The sequence below is a fragment of the Microtus pennsylvanicus genome, chromosome 1, assembly GCF_037038515.1.
Source record: "Microtus pennsylvanicus isolate mMicPen1 chromosome 1, mMicPen1.hap1, whole genome shotgun sequence".
NCBI classification, from domain to species: Eukaryota; Metazoa; Chordata; class Mammalia; order Rodentia; family Cricetidae; genus Microtus; species Microtus pennsylvanicus.
The window spans coordinates 153,553,720-153,577,862 of NC_134579.1; the positions used below are offsets into that span (position 1 = coordinate 153,553,720).

General features: G+C 42.8%; 1 protein-coding gene and 2 pseudogenes across 1 annotated transcript in view; 2 read left to right on the plus strand and 1 right to left on the minus strand.

The window, feature by feature from the left end:
• Window positions 1-3,556, minus strand: part of Znf331 (zinc finger protein 331) — a 28,571-nt gene extending 25,015 nt beyond the window's left edge. The window contains exons 1-2 of the mRNA XM_075942903.1: window positions 3,118-3,556; window positions 1,161-1,250 (exon numbers count right to left, since the gene is read on the minus strand). The gene's annotated coding sequence lies outside the window, so the exon portion shown is untranslated. The remainder of the gene's footprint in view (window positions 1-1,160; window positions 1,251-3,117) is intronic.
• Window positions 1-23,316, plus strand: part of LOC142858887 (vomeronasal type-2 receptor 116-like) — a 35,266-nt pseudogene extending 11,950 nt beyond the window's left edge.
• LOC142842759 (U6 spliceosomal RNA) lies at window positions 6,236-6,335 on the plus strand (annotated as a pseudogene).
• Window positions 23,317-24,143: the final 827 nt, after the last annotated feature.

A 24,143-nucleotide genomic window follows, 5' to 3' on the forward strand; every position in this document is an offset into this window, starting at 1 on the left:
CTTTTAACAGATCTTTCTAATCCCCAGCCTCAACAGAGATTTTTTTTTCCCCAGACAGGGTTTGTCTGTGTAGCCCTGGCTGTCCTGGAACTCACTCTGTAGACCAGGATAGCCTTAGACTCACAAAATTCATCTGTCTCCTTCCCCAGTGGTGGGATTAAAGGTACACACCACTAAACTCAGCCTTATTTCAATCTTCCTGCCTCAGTCTCCTGGTTGCCAGAATTATAGGAGGGCATCTTCAGCCTCACATTGGAGTGTCTGACTAGGTTTTAAGGCTCTCCATGATTCTCTACTCAGCAGAATACCAGGCTTTCTCCCTAAACCATGGACCATGGTTTATTTATTCCCCCTTCTGTGTCTCTGTCCCTCCGTCCTTCCCTTCCTCCCTCCTTTCTTTTGAGACAGAGTTTCTCTGTGTAACAGTCCTGGCTGTCCTGGAACTGTTTCCGTAGACCACAAAGGCCTTGGATTCTCAGAGAGCCACCTGCCTTGCCTCCCAAGTGCTGGGGTTAAAGGCATGGATCACCAAGCCAGCCAAGTGGATTGCTTCTATTTCAAGGTATTTTTGCTTCAGTTTAATATAAATGTACAGGTAATAATATACATAGTATAATTTTCTCTTGTGACCTTTGTTTTGTTGTTTTTTTTCCAAGACAGGATTGTTTTTAAGCCTTTTAAAAATGGGAAAGTTAAGCCGGGTGGTGGTGGTGCATGCCTTTAATGTTAGCACTCTGGAGGCAGAGGCAGGTAGATTTTGTTTGTTCGAGGCCAGCCTGGTCTACAGAGTGAGTTCGAGGACAGTTAAGGCAACACTGAGAAATGTTGTCTTGAAAAACAAAAACAAAGGGATAGTTAAACTGCACTGTACAAATTAGTATGCTAGCTGTCACTGTTGAGAACAGTAACATGATACATTCTGTAATTCTTTTTTTTTTTTTTTCGAGACAGGGTTTCTCTGTAGCTTTTTTTGAGGTAAGGGTCTCCTGTATTCCAGGCTGTCCTTCAAATTGCTGTCAAGTAGTCAGGGAGGACTTTGAGATACTGTTGTGATAAATATGGCAGCGTAGGTAATCCCTCCCTCATCCCTATCGTCCCAGTGAATTCATGAGAAATAGCAGAAAAATTCCTGCAGAGGAGCAGCCAACAAAATACTTCACCTCAGAAAGTGTGGAGACGATTGAAAACGAAGTCAGCATCATAGTCAGGAGGGATGTAAGAGCTATGACAGCACAGTGTTCCATGGTGTCCTGGAACGGAGAGGCAATGATAGATAAACTCTATGGAAAATCACGTTAAGTGGTGAGCTTTGTGTGTGCATTATGTGCACAAGTGTGGTACATGAAAGTGCTTTTTACTCTCAGAACTATAACTTCAGCTCATGAATTTTAAACATACATTAAGACAGGATCATTATCACTCAGTTCCTGTTATATTCCCTAGCCAGTGCTAAATTGCCCTTGCAGAGTAAATAACCCCCTTCCCATGCTAGCAATCATAACTGTATGTAGCGAGTGCCTCCCCCACAAAGTGCCACAAAACCAAACAAAAGAAGATATGAAAATAGCTGAGGGGACTTGTTGGAAAGGAGGGGATAAGAAGAAAATGGGGAGAATATTATCAATATTTGTTAAATTGTAAAGGAACAAATATATTATTGAAAAGATTGGCATCCAACCACACTGAACCCCTTAGAAGAGAAAGTGGAAAGTACACTTAAACACATTGACACAGTAGATCACTTCCTAAATATAACCCCAGTAGCATAGACACTGAGAGAAACAATTATTAAATGGGACCTTCTGAAACTGAGAAGCTTCTGTAAAGCAAAGGACACAGTCAACAAGAAAAAACGACAGCCTACAGAATGGGAAAAGATCTTCACAAACCTGACATTAGACAGAGAAAGGACTGATCTCCAAAATATACAAAGAACTCAAGAAACTGGTCATCAAAAGAACAAATTATCGAATAAAGAATGGGGTACAGTCCTAACCAGAGAACCCTCAACAAAGGAATCTAAAATGGCTGAAAGACATTTAAGGAAATGTTCAACATCCTTAGTCATCAGAGAAATGCAAATCAGAACAACTCTGAGATTCCATCTTCCACCTGTAAGAATGACTAAAATCAAAAACACTGAAAACAATTTATGCTGGAGAGGTTGTGGGGTAAAGGGAACACTGCGCTATTGCTTGTGGGAGTGCAAACTGATACAGCCCTTTTGGATATCAGTATGGTGATTGCTCAGAAAATTGGGAAACCACCTACCTCAAGACCCAGCAATACCACATTTGCGTGTATACCCAAAGGATGCTCAATCGTGCCACAAGGACATGTGCTCAACTATGTTCATAGCAGCATTGTTTGTCATAGCCAGAACCTGTAAACAACCTAAATGTCCCTCAGCTGAAGAATGGATAAGGATTATGCAATGGAGTTCTACACAGCCGAAAAAAAATGACATCTTGAAATTTGCAGGCAAATGGACGTATCTAGAAAACATGTTGAATGAGGTAACCCAGACTCAGAAAGACAAATATTACATGTACTCACTCATGAGTGGCTTTTAGACATAAAGCAAAGAAAAACCAGCCCACAATTACAATCCCAGAGAACCTAGATAACAATGAGGACCCTAAGAGAGACACAAATGGATCTAATCTACATGGGAAATAGAAAATGACAAGATCTCTTGAGTAAATTGGGGGAGCATGGGGCAATAGGAGAGGGTTAAAGGGGAGAGTAGAAGAAGGGAGGGTAGTGGAGAAAAATATATATCTCAAGGGGAAAAAAAGATTGGATTATAATAAGTGCCTTCTGCTTGTCTTATTAACAAAATCGGGGGAGCGGGGAGGCAGCATGTTTAAGAGCTTTCTGGGCTATCATTGCAATGTTTCTACCCATATAAGACTCTCAGTAAGGAAAAAAAGTTGTTTAAAAAGGGGAGTAAAAGATAACAGAACTAACTCTCACCTGCATTCACTTAAGAAGCCAACTCAACCTGCTGACACCTGTTGACATGGTACAGAGTAATTCCTAGTTAAGGAGACACACCAGAGTACACGTGCTTGCTCTTTATGGTTGCTCACTATAAAGATGTTCCCACAGCCTCACCTCAATCTTTCCACAGAGAGAGCTCTCATCAGGCAACAAGACACAGCCACAGGCCAGAGTGTACCAGATATTCACAGCGCAGACGTCCATCCTGGGATGCGGTAGGGTCTCATCATTCAGTTTGTGATTCAGCCCTCCAGGCTGCTCCAGTCCAGTCCATTTTCTCGTTCCTTCCATTTCTTCTCTGTCTCTCTCTGTATATCTCCTTACTTCCTTTTCTTCTTCTTTTTTTGAGTTAGAGACTCAAGTATTCCATCTCTCCAGGATTACATCTTGCTTGGTTTTTGTCTTTCAAGATCTTCTCCTTTACTTAGAGTCTCTGCAGAAGACCATTCCAGATTTAATCTGGGGAGAATACAATTTTCTATCCAGAGACCACTTTTCTCTCCCATTCTTTGCACCAGCCCCAGAAGCATGCCTTAAGCTGAACCCTGATGGCGACCGGACAGAACCTCTTTAAAAATTGCACCTCCCAGAATGCAACCTTGCATGGTGTGCACTACGCACAGACCTCTGGGACATATAGTCCGTAGTGCTTGGGTTGGTGGGGTAATAGGTAAATAAGCCTATTATTCTTTTAAGCATTTTTCTTTATTCTTTGAGAATTTTATAGTTGTATACAATGCACTCTGACCACATATATTTTCAACTCTTTATTACAGCCACACCAATTCTCTCCCAGCACGCAAATCGGCCTGACACTGCCCGGATGCCTCTGGGAAATGTTGTTCACATTGTGGGCATGCGCAGTTGGAAGATCGTTAATAAAATACTTTGTTATGGCATTTAACTGTTTTGTTTATTCAGTGATATTGTATCATATTAGTTATATTATAGTTAAAGGGATCTCTGGCCAGTTCGAGTGTGGCAACCAGAGCTCTGGTGGGCCTTGCCCTTCTGCACTCCTTTGCCGCGCCAGCACGGCACGGCAACTGTCGTTCTTCTGAGTGAGGGATGTCGGGATTAACACGCAACTCAACTTCAGGTTCTGCAGACAAGCCTTTTATTCCACTTTCTCACAAGTATATATAGCCCTCAGCAGGGGAGGCCAAACCAGCAATAGCAGGAAGCTCATCGCTGTAACTCAATGGCTTAGGGGTAAACATCCTTAGAAACATTGCTGAACCTAGAGGTGCTCCCAGGTGCCCAGGGCGATGTCCCCAGTTAGCTCCTGGGGCAGCTGAGGATAGGGAACCTGAAATGATCCTATCCTATAGCCATACTGATGAATATCTTGCATATCACCATAGAACCTTCATCTGGCGATGGATGGAGATAGAGACAGAGACCCACACTGGAGCACCGGACTGAGCTCCCCATGTCCCAATGAGGAGCAGAAAGAGGGAGAACATGAGCAAAGAAGTCAGGACCACTAGGGGTGCACTCACCCATGGAGACAGTGGGGCTGATCTATTGGGAGCTCACCAAGGCCAGCTGGACTGTGACTGAAAAAGCATGGGATAAAACCGGACTCTCTGAATATGGCGGACAATGAGGGCTGCTGAGAAGCCAAGGACAATGGCACGGGGTTTTGATCCTACTTCATGTTCTGGCTTTGTGGGAGCCTAGCCAGTTTGGATGTTCACCTTCCTAGACCAGGATGGAGCGGGGAGGACTTTGGACTTTCCACAGGGCAGGGAACCCTGACTGCTCTTCAGACTGGAGAGGGAGGGGGAGAGGAGTGGGGGGAGGGGGAGGGAAATGGGAGGCTGGAAGGAGGCGGAAATTTTTTTTCAATAAAAAAAAATAAAAAATTAAAAAAAGGAAATTGCTGAAAACAACAGATTGTTCCTGTTTTTGTTCCTGTTTTCAGCTAACCTCAAGAGTGCAAAACAGATCAAGTGGGGGTGCAAGGGCCTGTCCTCTAGGGTCCCAACACTTCTTCCTTGCTAAAAACCATTAGATTACACTCCGAAAGCTAGCCAGTCAAGAGTTAGTCCCTTATTTGGCCACTTCCTCTCCACGAGGCTGACTACCAAAGTCTAGTTATCAAAGTATCAAAGTCAAGCAATCAGAAGCCCCCTTTGGGTCGCCTAATTAACATGCTGAATTAAAACTAAACACCTCATCCTAACACTGGGTTTCTCTTTGTCACTTGTTGTGGGAGCCCATGTGTGCCTCACTTTCCATCTGGAGCTCATTCTGATTTATAAGTCATTTGAGTTCAAGCTTGTCTACTCTGTTTTTTTCCAGTAAACTTGAGAGCTGTGAGAGACTTCTGATTTTGCCCGTGAGAAAAGAACACTGTCCAGAAGAAAGTATACCGCTGACGACAAACCTCAGGGATGGCAAGATAGAAAGGAAAGCTGCTTCCTAGCAACAAGCGCCTGTTAGTTAGGAGGCTGCTCACTCATTCCTGAATGGTCTTGTGGTTAGATACTGACTGAGCTGACTGTGCTGTGCTTTGTTCTGCTTTTGTATATAAGCAAGTTCTGAAATAAACTCTGGGCTGTTTGGCTGTTTTGGCTTGACTAAACAGACCTCCTGATTGTATCCTGTTTTTTCCGTCTCTTTTCCTTTCCTCTGACATTTCCTCAGCCTTGATGACTCCCAATTCAGGAACCCTAGCTGACTTTGTAGGAGGGGGCTCCTACAGGAGGCACCCAACCATGTGGCCTCTGAGAAGGGGAACTTTCCCTAGGCTATCATGCATTAAAGAGCGCTTGGAAAAGTGGAGGTGTGGAAAGTCAATTTTGGGAGTATTAAGAGCATTTGCAGTGTATAAAAAAGAAAAAAAGTAGTTGCTCAGTGTAAATAAAAAGAGTAGCTGCGCAGCATGAAAAACAAGTAAGAAAAAAAAATAAAAAAAACAAGTAAGAAATAACTCGAGTATAATTGTAAAATGTAATTATGGGACAAGGAAACAGCAAATAGCTGTTTGTACATTTACTTACAGATATTTTAAAGGTTAGCGGTACTAAGGAAGGACAACAGCAATTGCTTCAGTTTTTGAAATATGTAAAGAATGTGTGCTCCCGATTCCCTGCAGAAGGGACCATGGAGTCTAGAGATTTATAAAGGTATGAGTCAATGAGCACTCTTTGTCTTGGTCTGTGTCTGACTATTGCTATGTTGCTGTTCTGTTTTCTGTGTTTATGTCTTTTAAAAGTTTAAGTGAGTGCTCACTTCAGCAGCACATATAGTAAAATTGAAATGATACAGAGAAGATTAGCATGGCCTCTGTGCAAGGATGACATGCAAATTTGTGAAATATTTTTATAAGCAACCCCAAGAATTTTACCAAGGAACTTCTACAACTCATAAACACTTTCAGTAATGTAGCAGTATATAAAATTGTAAGACTTTAAGACAATCCTGAAGCCATTTTTGACAATTCTGAATACTCTCAGCCTCTGTGATATAGTGCTTCCCCTCCTCCCCTGGGAACCAAGGACCTAACAGCTACACTCGCACGTACTCAGTTCCTGAACAATTACCCATATACGTATGTTTTGGTTCGGTCCCCTGGGAAACGGGGTCAAAATGACCTCTTACCTCATCTGATCTGGCAACAGCTCTCCAGTCAATTATTGGTAATAGCCCTTTCGAATAAGCCAATCAGAATAGTCAAAGAACAACTCCCCTTGCTTCTGTGGCCCCTTTAAAAATAGACAGTACCAGCTATTCAAGGTCTCTCGGCTTCCTGAATGCTGAGGGACCCTGTCATGACAGAATTAATAAAATCCTCATGCTTTTTCATCGGCTGTGGTGTGTGAGATTGTCTCTGGGGGCGACTCCTCCTCGGTGTTTGGACGCTAGAGTCCAACATTTGGTTCCCTGACCGGGAATCGAGTCGCTCCCAGACACACTCTAGACCCAGTTGGAGGTATAAAGAAACGAGCTCATTTTTATGTCTGTCTGTTTGTGTATTGTGTTTCTGTTTCTGTGTAATTGTAAATCAGTAATCTGAGAATTGTACTTGTGCAGGGTCTGTATTGAAACGGGGCTAAGGGAGGAGGCAGACGTGTCCTGAGATCCCTTGCCCTAGCCCTGAAAGACATTTCATGGGCATTTCTGGGAGGAAGGGGCGACCAGGTCGCCCTAATCTCCAGGGGAGATGTGATCCTCCATCTGTATTTTTGGATCTGCTGCCGCGCGGCTTCTGATTTTGAGTCTATGTCTTTTTGTTCCTGTGTATTTTCAGTTCTACACCAGAGTGGTGGTGAGAGCACCAGCTTCTGGTTTTGAGTTTATGTCTGTCTCTTTGTATTTTTGTTTTTGTATGATGGTTTGTCTTTGTTAAAATCCACCTGCAGGAATTCAGAACCTGGCACCGGCCCCCTGGCCATCATGTTTCCCTGATTTCGAAAGCAGCCCACTGCTGGAGGAGGTGATGGCTGCTCCTCCCCAAGCCTTTTTGTCTTCTCTCTTTCCTGTACAGGGGCAAAAGATACCCAGAATCCAGGCACCTCTGGTTCTTCCTGATATCCAGCCAACCATGACAGACTTCTCCCTCCTCCTTCCCCCTGGGGAAGCACTTCGCTCCTGAGGAGCCCTGCTGGTTGGGCCCTAACCCTGAAAACTTCGGTACTCAGCGTCCACGCTGGGACAGGGGAAGGATGAGAGTGACTTCCCAAGCATTTTTCCCTTCGCTCAGTAGCAGGCCAATTACAATACTGCCTTTTTCTGCTTCTAATCTTTATTTACAACCCTTCCTTTTCTCGGGACCCTCAGGCTGTGACCGGGCTTATAGAATCTGTTCTGGTCAGCCCACTTGGGATGATTGCCAGCAGCTCTTACAGGTGCTCCTAACCTGTAAGAATGTCCCAGGAGCTGACAGCAGTCCAACCCAATCACCGGACAAGATAGAGGATGGGACTTCAATACTCCAGCTGGTAGGGAGCAGCTCCATCTTTATTGCCAGAGTCCAGTTGGCAGGTCTAAAAAAAAGGCGGGGGGGGGGGTTGCAAAGCACCCCACTAATTTGCTAATTTGGCTAAGGTAAGAGCAATAGTACAAAGGTCTGATAGTACTCCTACAGGATTTTTAGAAAGACTATTGGAGGGGTACAGGATGTAAACCCCTTTTGATCCCATGGCAGCAGATCGCCAAGCCAATGTAGTGATGTCTTTTATAGGCCAGTCAGCATCAGATATTTGTAGCAAGTTGCAGAGAATGGAGGGACTGCAGAGATGCTCCCTCCAGGACTTAGTAAAGGGGAAAAAATTAGACAGATAGGGAGGCAACATAAGATGACAGCTGCAGAGACTGCGCACCTCAGACAGAGCAGCCCCTGAGTGTCCAAATGCGGACTTCAGTGAGGAGGAGTGGCCCTACAGGACTTTGGGCTCGAGACACTTCCCAAAGCAGCTGCTGAGCAGAAGCGGGTCGGAGAATGGCACCGAGCACAGCCGGCTGCAACGAATTTCTCGACCAGCGAGGAAGAACGACCACCACACGTCTCAGATCACGTTTTATTGGAGTGCCTCTTGGTTGAAGGAGAGCAGGAAGCCAAGGGTCCCGAGAGCACTAAAGCAGCTGCTTATATAGGGAGTAGGCACACGGGTCGCCCTGTGATTGGTTGCCACCATCAGCTGACACCAGACTGCATCGGGATAGGCCCAAGGGCCCTAAACCACCACGCATGCGGGAAGGTGGGGGGGACGCAGCTCCCAAAGGCATAGCCATATATGGAGTTGTTTATTTCCAACAAGACAGGACTTCAGCGCCATCTTGTAATGGCGATTCTGTCCGGCTCCCTGCAGTTCCCCCTTTTTGTTTGTGAGCACTGAGTGCAGGACTAACGTCATCCAATCTGACCCCCACTTCATGATGTGTTGGTCGATCGAGGATGGAAGATATACTCCATGGACACACCTTCCCCTGTGCAATGGGTATTCAAGGAACCCCTGGGAGTGCAAAGACTGTGTCGCAGGAACCTACATCCACACACCTACCCAAGTGCAATGGATCAACAGATCCCATGGGGTGCATAGGCTGTGCATGATGGAAGTCCTAAGTGTCTCTTAGTGCCAATAGCCATATCTGGGGGGAGGAGCCACACTCCAGGGCAGCCAATGTTTGGGAGATAATTACTTTGTCCCTCTTCATTTGGGCATGAAGGCAGCAGACCAACCACAGGCACAACACACAGCCACCCAGGCAGTTTGCCAAAAACATGCCCACGCCCACTCACTCCTTATTGAAAGCACAGGGACCCTTTCTCTGTAATGTTACGTGCTTCTCCTAAAGGGGCTACTTCAGAATCATACATTGAAAATAGTAAATCAAGGTTTTTATTGGTGGTAAAAATCTGGGGAAAACTGTGGCATCATGCCGAACAGGCATCGCCTTTGGGAAGGCTGACAGGATTCCCCATCTGTGCTTCACCTTCCCCTGGATCCACATCATCAGGGATGTCAGCAGGATCTTCTTCCAGAGACTCAGCCTCATCCTTAGGAACTTCCTTGATCATGTGTGTCAGCCGGCTTGGAACCCAAAGCGGAGCCTCTTGGCCCTGTGGAAAAACACATACAGCTCCCCTGGATCTTGCCACCACAAGATCTGGTCCATACCATTTGTTATCCAATACATCTTTTTACATCATATATTCCTTTTGTTCCATAGGGCCTGCTGCGTGCTTTTTAGCTGCTGTAGTACCTGACTCATTCAGGTTTAAAAAATTAAGTGTGAAGAGCACAAGGGAGATTCTTTCCCTGGGGGATGCGGATTCAGCTATTCCCCCTTTTTATTTTTTCAGAATTTCTTTAATACTTCTGTTAGCTCTCTCCACAATACCTTGTCCTTGCGGACTGTATGGAAGGCCCGTAATGTGGGTCACCTGGAGCTGTGCACAAAAGGCACGAAATCCATGGGAGGTATATGCCGGGCCATTTTAAGGCATAGGGGTTTTCCCCAGGCAGCCCAGGCCTTAAGGCAATGTGTTTGTACACAAGTCACCTTATCTTCCGCTAGGGGCGTGGCATGAATAATGCCAGAAAAGGGATCCACTGATACATGTAAATATTTTAATTTGCCAAATTCAGGCACATGGGTAACATCCATTTGCCACAACGCGTTAGGTTGTAGCCCTCTAGGATTGACCCCAACATTAGGGGGGTGCAAAAAGGTCACACATGAAGAGCAGGCTTTAACTATTTCTCTGGCTATCTGTCTGGAAATATGAAATTTTCTTCTAAGGGTATTGGCAGGCACATGCCAAAGCTTATGAAAATCTCGTGCTAATTCTACAGTGTCCGAGACAACCAAAGCCATGGACCGGGTAAGGCAGTCAGCCAAATCATTGGCCTCAGACATGGGTCCTGGAAGCAAAGTATGAGCCCGAATATGTCCAATGAAAAAGGGATTATCCCTTCGTAAAATGCATGCTTGAATTTGACACAAAATATTGGAAACTTGTACTTGAATTTATAACAAAGGCAGCCACCTCCAATGAGGCAACGGCATTCACCACATATTTAGAATCTGAAAATAAATTGAAGGGTTCTGAAGTCAGATTACCTGTTGATTTATATTTTACCTGCTTGAGTACCTATTAAGCAGCTTTAAGCTCTCTATTGGGAACTGGTTTTTTGTAAGAATTTTACCTAGGGGCTCAAGGTCTCCCATAAGAATATTATAACTAGGACTTTAACCATTGGACCTCCAACCAAAAGTTTGTAAGCTATCCTCCTCTTAAGTTGCAAGTCTGCCTTGCAGATAGGAAAATGGAAAAAGGAAGCATTTTAACTAATAATGCTGGCCTCATTAGACACCAACATGTAGAAAAATGAAAATAGATCCATATCCATCTCCATGTACAAAACTCAAGTTTAAATGAGCCAAAGGCCTCAGCATATAAAAATTATGTTGAACCTCATAGAGAAAATTTTTTGAAGCACACTTTGTCATATCTCAAACATAGCCTCAGTGGCATAAACATTAGGAAAGACCATAAATTAGATCTACTGAATTGAGAACCTTTTGTATAACAAGGCTATAGAGTGGGAAAAGATCTTTACTTATCATAAACCCATTTTAAAAATATATGAAGAACTCAGGAAATTAGTTATTAAAAATTAATCCAATAAAAATATTTGTTACAGACCCAAACTGAAAACTCTCAGCAGACAAACTTAAAAATGACTGAGAGACACCTAAAAAATGTTTAAATATAACATCCTTTAGCCCTCAGAGAAATGTAAACCAAAACTCTGAGATTTTACCTTATCCTTATAGAAATGACCAAGATTAAAAATTACTGCTAACAATTTATGCTTAAGAAAGTGTGGGTAAAGAAAAAACTTTATTGCTGGAAGTGTAAACTGGTGTTGGAAGTGCATACTGGCACAGCCACTTTTGGATCATACCTAATATTAAAAAACCTGGACAAACCAGACTCCCCCAGCAGGAAGAGAAGAATCAAAAATCCAGGACTAGCCTGTTCAGTGACCCTGCACCAGGAACTAGCTGAAGACAAAGTTAGACTGCAATCCTGATAATCCCAAGAAACAGGGAGCCTCCCCATCGCGATTATCACTGTTTTAGGAACTAGCCCAAGAGAAAGCCAGACCATATCTTGAGAATAATCTTGAGAAACAGGGAGTTTCCCCCTGTAGGTACTACTGTTTGAGGAACTAGCTGATTACGACCTTGGGAGTGGTCCGGAGGTAGGGAGCTGTCCTCCTGCGACCACCACTGGATTTTTGGAATTTTTATGACCCTCCTGGACCACTGGACTGTGGTCTCTTTTCTCAAAATTTTTTTCTCCCTGTCACTTGGGGTCAAACTCCTCCCCCGCCAACCAAGGCCGCATGCACGACCTCAGCAAGGATGGTCTCCAGGGAGCTATGGGGGGGCGCCATCCCGAGACCTGAGTGAGAGTCTCCCCAACACTGAGAGTCCCCCATTATGGCTATTATTTAAAATTAGGCAAATATCCACCTCAAAACTCAGCAATACTCCGTTTGGGCCTAAATACAAAGTTGTTTAACCATACAACCCATGCCCATAGCAGAACTACTTTATCACAGCCAGAATCTGAAAATAACCCATATGTACCTCTTTTACATCTAGGATAAATGAGACATCATCCTTTTAAATATCCATGAATACCACAAAATATCTTGGAGTAACTCTAAGCAAGCAGGACAGAAGTTTTGGGTCCTGTCATCTCTGCCTGTGAAGGCGGAAATGTTTTTTATTTTTAACCATTATCGCTTGTTAGAGTATAACTCTGGCCCTTGATAAACTTAATTAAGAGGCCTGAGTCTCAGCAGTCCACCCTGAAGCCACACATAGCAGCAGGAAAGGACCTCAAGCTGAAACAATACGATTCCCACCCAAGAGCGGGCCGTACAAATGGAAAACTTGTAGGATAAGAACTTTAACTCTTGAAAGATCCCCTACTTTCTTTACATCTTTTTCCCGCTTGCGAGTAGGAAGGAGGTACAGGGGGAGGATGAGGCCCCAAAGGTGCTGATGGCCCCACACCTACCCCCGTTGAAACATTATATGCTGGGGGTCGCTGCCGTCCATATAACTAGCAGTGGTTTCCTCTAATTCTTCTTTCTCCTGAGGATCTAACTCCTCATCTGACAAATCCAGGCCTGAAAATTCCTCGAGCACCGGATAGAGGGGACCTCCCCTCTTTTCATTTGCCTCCTCTTTAGGGAGGGCTGCATCAGGATCCTCTCTTTTTTTTTTTTTTATCTTTTTCTTTTGTTTTTCCCTTTTCCCTTTTTCTTTTAGACCTATCCAAATCTTCTCCCTTTGAATCTGATTCTGAAAGACTGTCCTGGTGTTTAATCAGGGCTCTCTGCCCCTCTCTTGGAACGCCCATATTGTTTCCCTCCTTGAGGCCATGGCCAGGCTGATGGCAGCACAACCAGAAACATCAGGCTAGGACAAACACCACAAACGCCAAGAACACAAGACCAAACACCCAAGGATCAACTCCCACAAACAGCATACCTGGAGAGACTGCAATCAGCATACTTGGAGAAACTTACCGATGTCACCACTCCGCGTGTTGAGTTCTGAATCCTCTTCCGCCCCTCGCCTGGCGACCGAAGTTTCCCGGGTTTCGGCACCAGCTGCGGCGAACTTCTCGACCAGCGAGGAAGAACGACCACCACACGAGGATTCTTCTCAGATCACGCTTTATTGGAGTGCCTCTTGGTTGAGGGAGAGCAGGAAGCTAGGGGCCCCGAGAGCACTAAAGCAGCTGCTTATATAGGGAGTAGGCACACGGGTCACCCTGTGATTGGTTGCCACCATCAGCTGACACCAGACTGCATCAGGATAGGCCCAAGGGCCCTAAACCACCACGCATGTGGGAAGCGGGGGACACGCAGCTCCCAAAGGCATAGCCATATATGGAGTTGTTTATTTCCAACAAGACAGGACATCAGGCTCCATTTTGTAATGGTGATTCTGTCCGGCTCCCTGCAGCCGGCTCTGAAGCGGCACTCTGCCCACCTGAGAGGCCAACGCAGCAGCCACAGTGATAGTACTGAAATCCCCCCCCCTTGCTTATGCTGTGCACCCAGATGTTCGATTCTGGGGTGTACAGAGAAAAAAAGGAAAGGGGTTCCCCCTTGCTATATCTAAAGCATTTGACTACGGACACAAGGACTGCTGATTATTCCTGAGTGTCCCACGCTTTTATTAGAAAAAGACCTGTTGGAGACTTTGACTTCCCCTACTGTTCTCCAGGACTGTAAAGAAAAGCAGGCTGCTCTCTGCCTTCGCCATGCCCACCTCGCTGAGGAAGGCTTTGCAGCCACTACCAGCTGAATCTTCCTCCCAGCTGCCTTTGGTCACAGCCCAAGCTTGGGAACTCTGCTTACAGCTACCTGCGCCAGCAGGTAGCAACTGAAGTGAGGAGGGGCCTGGGAGGTGCCCGAGCCCAATTCCAAACAGCCTTCCCAAGCTGCTTGCAAGTTTCACAGAGAACTGCCCCCAGCTCCCAGACAGCAGCTGTGGAAAGCTTGGGGTACAGCAATGCCCAAGCAGAGCCGGTTTTGGTGGCGAATGCTGGTAAGAAGGCAGGGCAGCAATGGTAAATGACCTGAGCAGCCTACTTAAAGGGACATTGGGCGGATGGCAGAGAAGCCTTTTCTTACCTGGACTAAGAAGATCAAAGAAGAAATCTTCTCGAGGTTTGGCCTGCCCAATGTAATCGGAATTGATGGTAAAACTGCCTTATTGCTCAGAAAAGTCAGGACATAGGTAAGACTGGGGAAAATTACATTGTGCATACAGACCCCAGAGTTCAGGACAGGTAAAAAGGATAAATAAAGACCATTACCAAATTAGCCTTTGGAATCTGGCACTAGAGACTGGGTACAGCTCCTTCCCCTAGCCCTGTTCTGTGTACGAAACACCCCGTCTCAGCTTGGACTAATCCCCTATGAGATCCAATATGGGGGACCCCCCTCTTAGTTTCCTAAGGCCCCTCATGACCCATTTGCTCACAAACCCCATCTGTAGGTGCGGTTGAAGGCTCTCCAGATCTCTGAGCCCAGGCATAGAGACCCCTGGCCACCCTGACACCTGGAAATCTCACATTCGTTCCAGAATTGACACCTGGGGTATATCTGGAGGGACATGAGAAAAGCTGCAGCACTCCACAGCCAGAACAGCAGCTGCCCACTCATACCTGCAATCCATACCTCCTCAAGCCCTTGGTTTTTAATACCCCTGCCCTCACCCCTGATTTCTGTTAACTAGTAGCAGGGCTAGACTCCTGGGATATCTGAGATGCATATCCCCCCTCCCCCACAGCTGCCCCTGGAGGCTGGCAAAAGATTTTCCCCTGGAAAAAATATTTAAACACGGGGGTGCAGACATCTCCCCCACTTGTCTCCCAGGGGTGAGAAGCGGGACTGTCTCCATGGGTGTCGGGAAAGACCTGGGACATAAAATGGTATTTATCTGACCAGAGCCTGCTGCTGCCGGCCGGACTAGACCCTCCCTAAAGGGGCCCTAGACATCCCTGCTGCTGTCCGCTGGACTAAGCTACTCTTCTTGCTTCTCTGCCGGCACTTCCCAACACCATCTCTGGCACCCGGAAATCTCACACCCGTTCCAGGTTGGCGATTCTGTGTGCATTCGGAGACACCGGTCTCAGAATCTTGAACTTCGCTGGAAGGGACCCTATGCCTACTGCCCTCAAAGTGAACGGTATTGCAGCCTGCCTGCGTCTCACATCAAGCCTGCACCTCCACAGGACGACCCAGGACTATCCAAATAAATGCTTCAGCGTACCCAAAATCCTCTCAAGGAGGCCTGATTCTGCCAGGCTTGCTGATCTTTGCCCTGATGTTTATACCTCAGGACTTAACCTGGACCCTGACTAACTTTGAGACTGGGCCAGCCTTAAGGCTAGCCACTGCAGTTCATCCCCTGGATGCCTGGTTCCCCCAGCTAACTTTTGACCTGTGTGTTTTAGCAAATTACTCTTGGGAGGATACTGAGCAAACCCCAGAAACTTTTATCCTGTATACAAATATTCTGAATGATATATTTGTCCGCGGGGGAAAAGCAAACTCTGCAGTATGGGGGGGGGGCTAAAATATTTTATTGTGCTGCCTGGGGATGTAAAACCAATGTCAATGTCTCCTGGTTGAGGGTTAACAAAAAGGACTTAGTCTCTTTCACTAGTACCACACCAGAAAAAAAAAATCTAAAATCACCATCCGGACCTGGGCCTTTTTAATTGGGAGGTTTTTGATGACAGCTTCTTGCAGCTTATAGGTCTATTTAAATTGCTCACCTGGTCTTGATTTAATTTTGGTAGATGGTATCTATCTAAAAAATTGTCCATTTCTTTTACATTTTCCAATTTTGTGGAGTACAGGTTTTTTTTTGTAGTAGAACCCAATGATTCTCTGAATTTCTTCAGTGTCCATTGTTATGTTCTCCTTTTCATTTATGATCTTGTTAATTTGGATGTTCTGTCTCAGCCTTTTGATTAGTTTGGATCAGGGTTTGTCAATCGTGTTGATTTTCTCAAAGAACCAATTCTTTGTTCCATTGATTCTTTGTATGATTTTCTGTGTTTCTATTTTGTTGATTTCAGCCCTCAATTTGATTATTTTCTGTCTTCTTCTTCTCCTGGGTGAGTCTGCTTCTTTTTTCTATAGTTTTCAGGCATGCTGTTAGCTCACTAATGTGAGCTTTCTCTGTTTTCTTTATGTGGGTACTTAGTGCTATGAACTTTCCTCTTAGCACTGCTTTCATAGTGTCCCACTGAATTCAAGAAAGGTTTTAATTTCTTTCTTTATTTCTTCCTTGACCCAGGAGTGGTTCAGTAGTTGACTGTTCAGTTTCCATAAGTTTGTAGGCTTTCTGGGAGTAGTATTGTTGTTGAATTCTAACTTTAATCCATGGTGATCTGATAAGACACAATGAATTACTCCATTTATTTTTTGTATCTGTGGATGTTTGCATTGTTACCGAGTATGTGATCAATTTCAGAGAAAGTTCCATGAGGTGCTGAGAAGAAGGTATACTCTTTTTTGTTTGGGTGGAATGTTCTATAGATGTCTGTTAATTCCATTTGATTCATTACAACTAACTTATTTCTCTATTAAGTTTCTGTTTGATTTGTCTATTGTCAAGAGTGGCATTGAAATCTTTTACTATTAGTGTGTGGGGTTTGATGTGTGATTTGAATTCTAGTAATGTTTCTTTTACATATGTAGGTGCTCTTGTATTAGGGGCATAGATATTCAGGACTGAGACTTTATCTTGATGATTTGTTCCTGTTATGAGTATAAAATGTCCTTCACTGTCTCTTCTGATTGATTTTAGTTTGAAATCAATTTTGTTAGATATTAGTATAGCCACACCCACTTATTTCTTAGGTCCATTTGATTGGAAAATCTTTTCCCAACCCTTTCCTCTGAGGTAGTGTCTGTCTTTGAGTTTGAGGTGTGTTTCTTGTAAACAGCAGAAGGCTGGATCCTGTTTTTGTGTCTATTCTCTTAGCCTGTCTTTTTATAGGTCAGTTGAGACCATTGATATTAAGCAATATTATTGACCATGGTTGTTAACTCTGGTTATTTTTCGGTAGTAGTGTTTGTTTGTTTCCCCTCTTTGGGTTATGCTTGTGTGGGTTTATCAGATGTCTGTGTTATTTTGGGTGTAGTTAGCTTCCTTATGTTGAGGTTTTCCTTCTAGCACTTTCTGTAAGGCTGGGTTTGTGGATACATATTGTTTAAATTTTTTTTGACATTGAATATCTTGTTTTCTCCTTCAATAGTAAATGAAAACTTTGCTGGGTATAGTAGACTGGGCTTGAATCCATGGTCTCTTAGTTTCTGCAGCACATCTATCCAGGACCTTCTGACTTTTATGGTTTCCATTGAGAAGTCAGGTTTAATTCTGATAGGTTTATCTTTATGTGTTCATTGACGTTTTTCCTTTGCAGCTCTTAATATTCTTTCTTTGTTCTGTATGTTTTGTGTTTTGATTATTATATGGCAAGGGCATGTTTTTCTTATCCAGTCTATTTGGTGTTCTATAAACTTCTTGTACCTTTATAGAGGTATCCTTCTTTAGTTTGGGAAAGTTTTCTTCTACAATTTTGTTAAATATATTTTCTGTGCCTTTGAGCTGTAGTTCTCCTTTTTCTACCCCTATTATTCTCAGGTTTGGTCTTTTCATGTTGTACCAGATTTTCTGAATATTTTATGTTAGGAATTTGTTGGATTTAGTGTTTTCTATGACCAATAAGTCTACTTCCTCAATGGTATCTTCAGCGCCTGAGATTCTTCTTCTTTCTCTTGTGTTTTGTTGGTTATACTTGTCTCTGTAGTTCCTGTTCGTTTACCCAGATTTTCCATTTCCAGAGTTCTCTCAGTTTGTGGTTTCTTTATTAACTCTATGTGAATCTTCAAGTCTTGAACTATTTCCTTCACCTGTTTGATTGCTTTTTCTTGGTTTTCTTTAAGGGATTTATTAATTTCTTCCAGCTTTCTGTTTGTCTTCTCCTCTATATCTTTAAGGGAGTTTTTTACTTTCTCTTTAAAGGTCTCCATCATGTTCGTAAAATTCTGTTTAAAGTCATTTTCTTCTACATCTTCTGGGTTACGATGATCAAGTCTTCATTTTGTGTGTCTGCTAGGTTTTGGTGTTACACTGTTGCTTTTTAGGATGTGGGAGGAATCCTTGTGTTGGTGCTTTCCCATCTCTTCCTCTAATGTCCACCAAGTATTGATCTCCACAGAGCTCTCAGGGAATGGCGGGTTGGAGGTGGGGTGGATTCCGGCTCCCTGCTTTTGGCTAGGGATGCTGAAACGACCTGGGGAGGAGGCCCCTGGCTTTTCTCCCATGTGGAGGTTTTAGGGTGTGAGTGGTCCGGGGTCACAGGGCCACTGCTGACTCACCTCTAATGTCCACCAAGTGTTGGTCTCCACAGAGCTTTCAGGGAATGACGAGTTGGAGGCAGGGTGGATTGACAGCTAGAAAGAAAGCTCTCTGCTGGTGGCTAGGGATGCAGAAGGGACCTGGGAGAACATGAAGGAGCCCACGCATAGGAGACAATGTGGTTTTCACACAGAACTCAATATTGAACAAAGTATGCAGAGTGAGCACCCCAACCATTGACAGCTATCTGAAGCAGTATATAGAGCTCTATCACCAGGTTTTTGAGTATACAAAGGTTTATATTTTAATATTTAAGAAATCCCCCAATTAACTTTAAAATAACCTAACCTTTATTCAGATGGTCTGAGTATTTGCAGTCTTTGTAAAGCAGTTTCACATCAGGAAACACTCCACCTTCCAGCTCAATACACATCAGTTCAGCACGTCCTCACCACAGATGCACAATGCTCTTCATATGTAGCTCTGTTTCTCTTTACACTCTGTCATGCTTTGTTGTGCTATTTTTTGAGTTCATGTGTGCTATCTGAGATTTGAAGAGGTAGCGACCCTGCTTCAAGTCTCCATGTCTCCATTCATCCTAGCTTTCAGTGCTGCTGCTGTGACTAAACACTAACCATAGTTAAAGTGAGGAGCAGGTTTGATTTAGCTCACAGGTTACAGTAAAGGGATGACAAGGCAGGAATTTGGAGTCTGCAAGTAAAGGATAGAGTGTGACGATACATTGCTTACTGGCTTTCTATGCTTGAATTCTCATCCAGCCCTGTCTAGGACAGCACTGCCTGCAGTGGGCCAGGCAGTCTTACATCAATTACCCAGTAATAAAATGCTTAAATAATTTGACAACAGGCTAGACTAATGGAGAGAAATAGTTCAGTTAAGGTTCACTTTAACTTTATAATGTACTTTTATTAAAGGTGATAAAAATTAAGTTGAAAAACCAGTTTGCAAGCTCCATGGTGTTTGCCCACAGCAAATAACCATCCATTCTTCTTCCTAAATTTCTAAGATTGAGAAGCTACTTAACTTTACATCAGTTTGTTTGTATGCATTCACATGCTTGGTGTTTTAAATCTCATTAATGTGGTTACTCATTTGGTGCTTATAAAATAAACATCAATATTTCAACATGATAGTATAATATAGTTATAGGAGTAGATAAAATTCCTGATACCAGCATGTGCCTGTTTTCCTCAGATGCCACCCTCTGTGTTCAGTACTGATTGTGGTTCTGGATTCAGAAAATTCCGGCAGGAGGGAATGGAAGCCTGCTGTTTTGATTGTAGCTCTTGCCTACAAAATGAAGTCTCTAATGAGACAAGTAAGTGTTTGCTATTGAGATAAATCCTTCACATAGATCATTCTCTCCCAAACACACTAGAATAATCAAAGGTTCTAAAAGGTCACTGCAGAAATAAAATATACCACTTGTCCAAATTAGTTTATATAGGACTATGACCATAAACAATGTCACTTTTAGTCACCACGTTATACTAGTACATAATTTTTGACTGAGTGAAAATTCATGGTAGATGGTTGTTTCTCAAAGAAACAGTTTTGATTATCAAACTACAGTGTGAGGGAATTCTAGACATTGTCTTTAATAGTGATTAATCTCCTCTGAAACAACATGTAGATTTGATTCCTGTTGTGAATCTTCAATAATTTTTTTCTATTTACATATCTGTACTGCATGTGTCATTGTATGTGTAAGTTTATAGGCATCATGTACAAGCAGGAATCAATGTGGAGCAGAATATGGCATCAGATCCATTGAATTCAGTTATGTATATGGTAGGATCCACATCCAAGTCCTCTGTAAGATTAATGAGGAGGGGAAACCATTACTTGTAAAATTATCAGACACTGTTACCTAGTAAACAGAAGCCTTAAAGCAATATCCAGAGACACTGTTTTCAAAGGATCAAAGTGATTTGAGATCTAGGGAAGTGTGGATACATGTAGCACATGATCTAAAATATATACAGTCCTTTAAATCAATATTTTTATATTTATCACACAGTTAATAATGTCAGAATTAGAAGATTAAAATGGTTTCCTATGGAAGCAATTAGCCATATTTACCCAAATTTGTGTTGTCTTCTACACAGCCCATATTAGTCAAATGATTATTTGTTTAGAGTTGGCTACATAAAAATGGCAGGTAGAGCTGACCAGCAGTGGTACAAGTCTTTAATTTAACCACTCAGGAGGCAGAGGCAGGCAGATCTATGTGAGTTCAAGCTCAGCCTTGTCTACACAGTGAACTCCAGAACTGGCTTCATAGCTACTTAGAAACCCTGTCTCAAAAAATTAAAATAAAAATGCAGTTAGATAATTTTTCTTTCCTATTGCCTCTCATCCTACATAATAAAAATAGACTCTCTCTTGTTGCTTTCCCCTTCTCCATTTTCCATTTTCTGTTTGTTTTCTCTCATGCCCTACCTATGGTCCCCTGGGGCAAATCATTCTCCTTTTGGTTGAGTACTTGGTATTGGTGTGTTATGTGCTAACTCCAAGGGTCTTTACAGAGTCTGTTTAGTGTTGCTTCTATGTCAATGTGTTTGGGCTGGTAAATTCAAACTATAAAACATATCACATGACTTGTCCCAAGAGAAGACACAGTCTCCATCTATTTCAGGCAGAGTATTCATTCAAATTCACTCTATGCCATACAATGGTTAATTTTTTAACCTCTGTCAATTAACCAGTTTAAGTCATTTCATCATAGCATTCAAAATGTGTTGTCAGGGTTTCTGTCCTGCTGGTTTCTCACAGTCATTAAGTCCCAAAGTAGTTCACACAGAGGTCTACATTAGTTATATACTTATTGACTCATTAGCTCAGGCTTCTTATTAAATCTTATAACTTGTATTAGCCTATTATTCTTGTCTATATTAGCCACAAGGCTCAGTACCTTTTTCAGTGAGGCAGTCACATCTTTCTTTTTCTCTGGTCAAGGAAAGGACTGCAGAGGAATGGGCTTCCTTCTTCCCAGAATTCCTTGACCTACTTCTAATTTCTGTCTGGTTGTCCTGCCCATACTTCCTGCATGGCTACTGGCCAAACAGCATTTATTTAAAATATAATTGACAGAATTCAGACTATTCTCTCATGCTAATAATGTACTGAAAATATTTGTGATTTGTAGATGGAAGTTTCTGTACTACCTGGTCACGTAGCCATTCATTCCCAATAAAACACACAGAGGCTTATATTAATTATAAACTGGTTGGCCTATTAGCTCAGGCTTATTATTAGCTAGCTTTTACAACTTAAATTAACCTATAATTTTTAGTCTATGCTTGTTTTGTCTTGTTTTTAAAGACAGGGTTTTTCTGTGTAGCTTTGGAGTATGATCTGGAACTAGCTTTTGTAGATGTGGTGGGCCTCAAACTCACAGAGATCCACCTGCCTCTGCCTCCCTATTGCTAGAATTAAAGGCATATGTCACCATCATCTGGCTCATTATCTATGTTTAACCATTAGGTTTGGTATCTTATTCAGTAAAGCATTCTCATCTTGCTTCATCTGTGTCTGGCTGGTGACTGCAGAATGAGTCTTTCCTCTTTCTGGAATTTTCCTAGTCTGGTTGCCTACCTATACTTTCTGCCTGGCTATTGATCAATCAATGTTTCATTAAATCCATAGAAAGAACAAATCTTTACACAGTACAAGAGCATTACCCTACAGCAGTGTTTTCTGATAACTTAACAAATGGCATCATCAACAAATAGTTAAATAGAAAACATAGGTGTTGCTTGATATCACTCCCCAAAATGATACTGCATATTATGAAATGGAAACATTGCTATGTAGCAGTGTCCTTCAACTATATCATCAGCAACAAATACAGATATTGCAAATTTTCTTTAACACACTTAACTGAAACACCTTGTCAATACATGGTTACAGTTGCACTAATCATACTATCCTTTCTCCATCAGATGTGGGTAAATGTCTGAGGTGTCCAGAGGACCAGTATGCCAACAGAGAACATAACCAGTGCATTCCTAAAGCTGTGGTCTTTCTGAACTACAAAGACCCTGTGGGGATGGCTCTTTCCTTAACATCCTTATGCCTCTGTGCATTCACAGCTGTGGTTCTTGGGGTCTTTGTGAAGCATCGTGACACTGCCATTGTGAAGGCCAACCACCAGAATCTCAGCTACATCTTGCTCATCTCACTCATCTTTAGTTTCCTGTGTCCCTTGCTCTTCATTGGGCATCTCAGCTCAGCTATCTGTATCCTACAGCAAGTCACATTTGGAGTTTTATTCACTGTGGCAGTTTCTACCGTGTTGGCCAAAACAGTGACTGTGCTGCTGGCTTTTAAATTCACAGCCCCTGGAAAAAGGATAAGATCCTTCCTGCTTCGAGGGGCACCCAACTACATCATTGCCATCTGTACTTTCATCCAATTTATTCTCTGTGCAACCTGGCTGCATTTTTATCCTCCTTTTATTGATAATGATGCACACTCTGAGCATGGCCAAATCATCATTTGTGCAACAAGGGCTCAGTTACTGCATTCTACTGTGTCTTGGGATACCATGGCTCCCTCTCCTTAGCGAGCTTCATTGTGGCTTTTTTGGCCAGGAATCTCCCTGATACATTCAATGAAGCCAAGTTGCTGACCTTCAGCATGCTGTTGTTCTGCAGTGTCTGGGTCACATTTATCCCAGTCTACCACAGCACCAAGGGCAAGGTCATGGTGGTTGTGGAGGTCTTATCCATTCTGATTTTCAGTGCAGGCCTACTGGGATGCATCTTTGTTCCCAAGTGCTACATAATTTTGTTAAGACCAGAGAGAAATTCTCTTCAAAAATTAAGGGAGAAAACATTTTTCCGAATACACATTTCATAAATTGTAACTGACAGCTGTAGTGTTGATGCAGATCTACATATTACAATAAAATGCAAGCTATATACATTAGCTAGTGATTCTCATTGTTTCTTCTTATGAAGATGCTCAGAAGTATCACATATACCTCTTTTCTATACATTGTGACCTATAATATTCTACTCAGACTATAAGACCTTATGCATGGACATTAGTACAAAGGGGATGTGTTCCTTACTTTCTCTAATGTACAATAAGAGTTGAAATAAAATCCCAGCAATTCTTTTGGTATCATAAAAAATGTTTGACTTCAAATGTAAGAGAAAAGAGAAAGCTTGTAGTTAAGTGAGTGAATGTTTGCAGATGATCAAACTAATTTCCCTCTCTGGGGGCAGAAAAGAGAATCCTGGTACATCTGGAGAGTGAGAGAAGTAGAATTTAGGAGAGAGAGAGAGAAAGAGAGAGGAATAGAAAGAATACTGAGTAATATGGAGAGATACTGAGCATTTAAAATCATGAATGAATATCTCAGAAAAGAAAAGTTCACTTTCCAATCCACATATCTTGAAATTTACACCAGCTTATAACAATAACTAAATGAATTAGATGCCCTTTTCTGGCTTCCAAGAAACTCAGATGTTCACATAATAAGAATCCCCCAAAACTCACGTACTATAAAATAAATAAATTTCTTATATTGAATTTTACAAAGCACTACAGTCAAACAATGACTTTTTTTTATTGAAAATAGGGTTTTTTTCCATGTGACATCCCCTGATTATGGTTTGCCTTCTTTCTATTCCTTTCAGCTCCATATCACTATCTCTCTTTTCAGAATTCATCCCATTTCT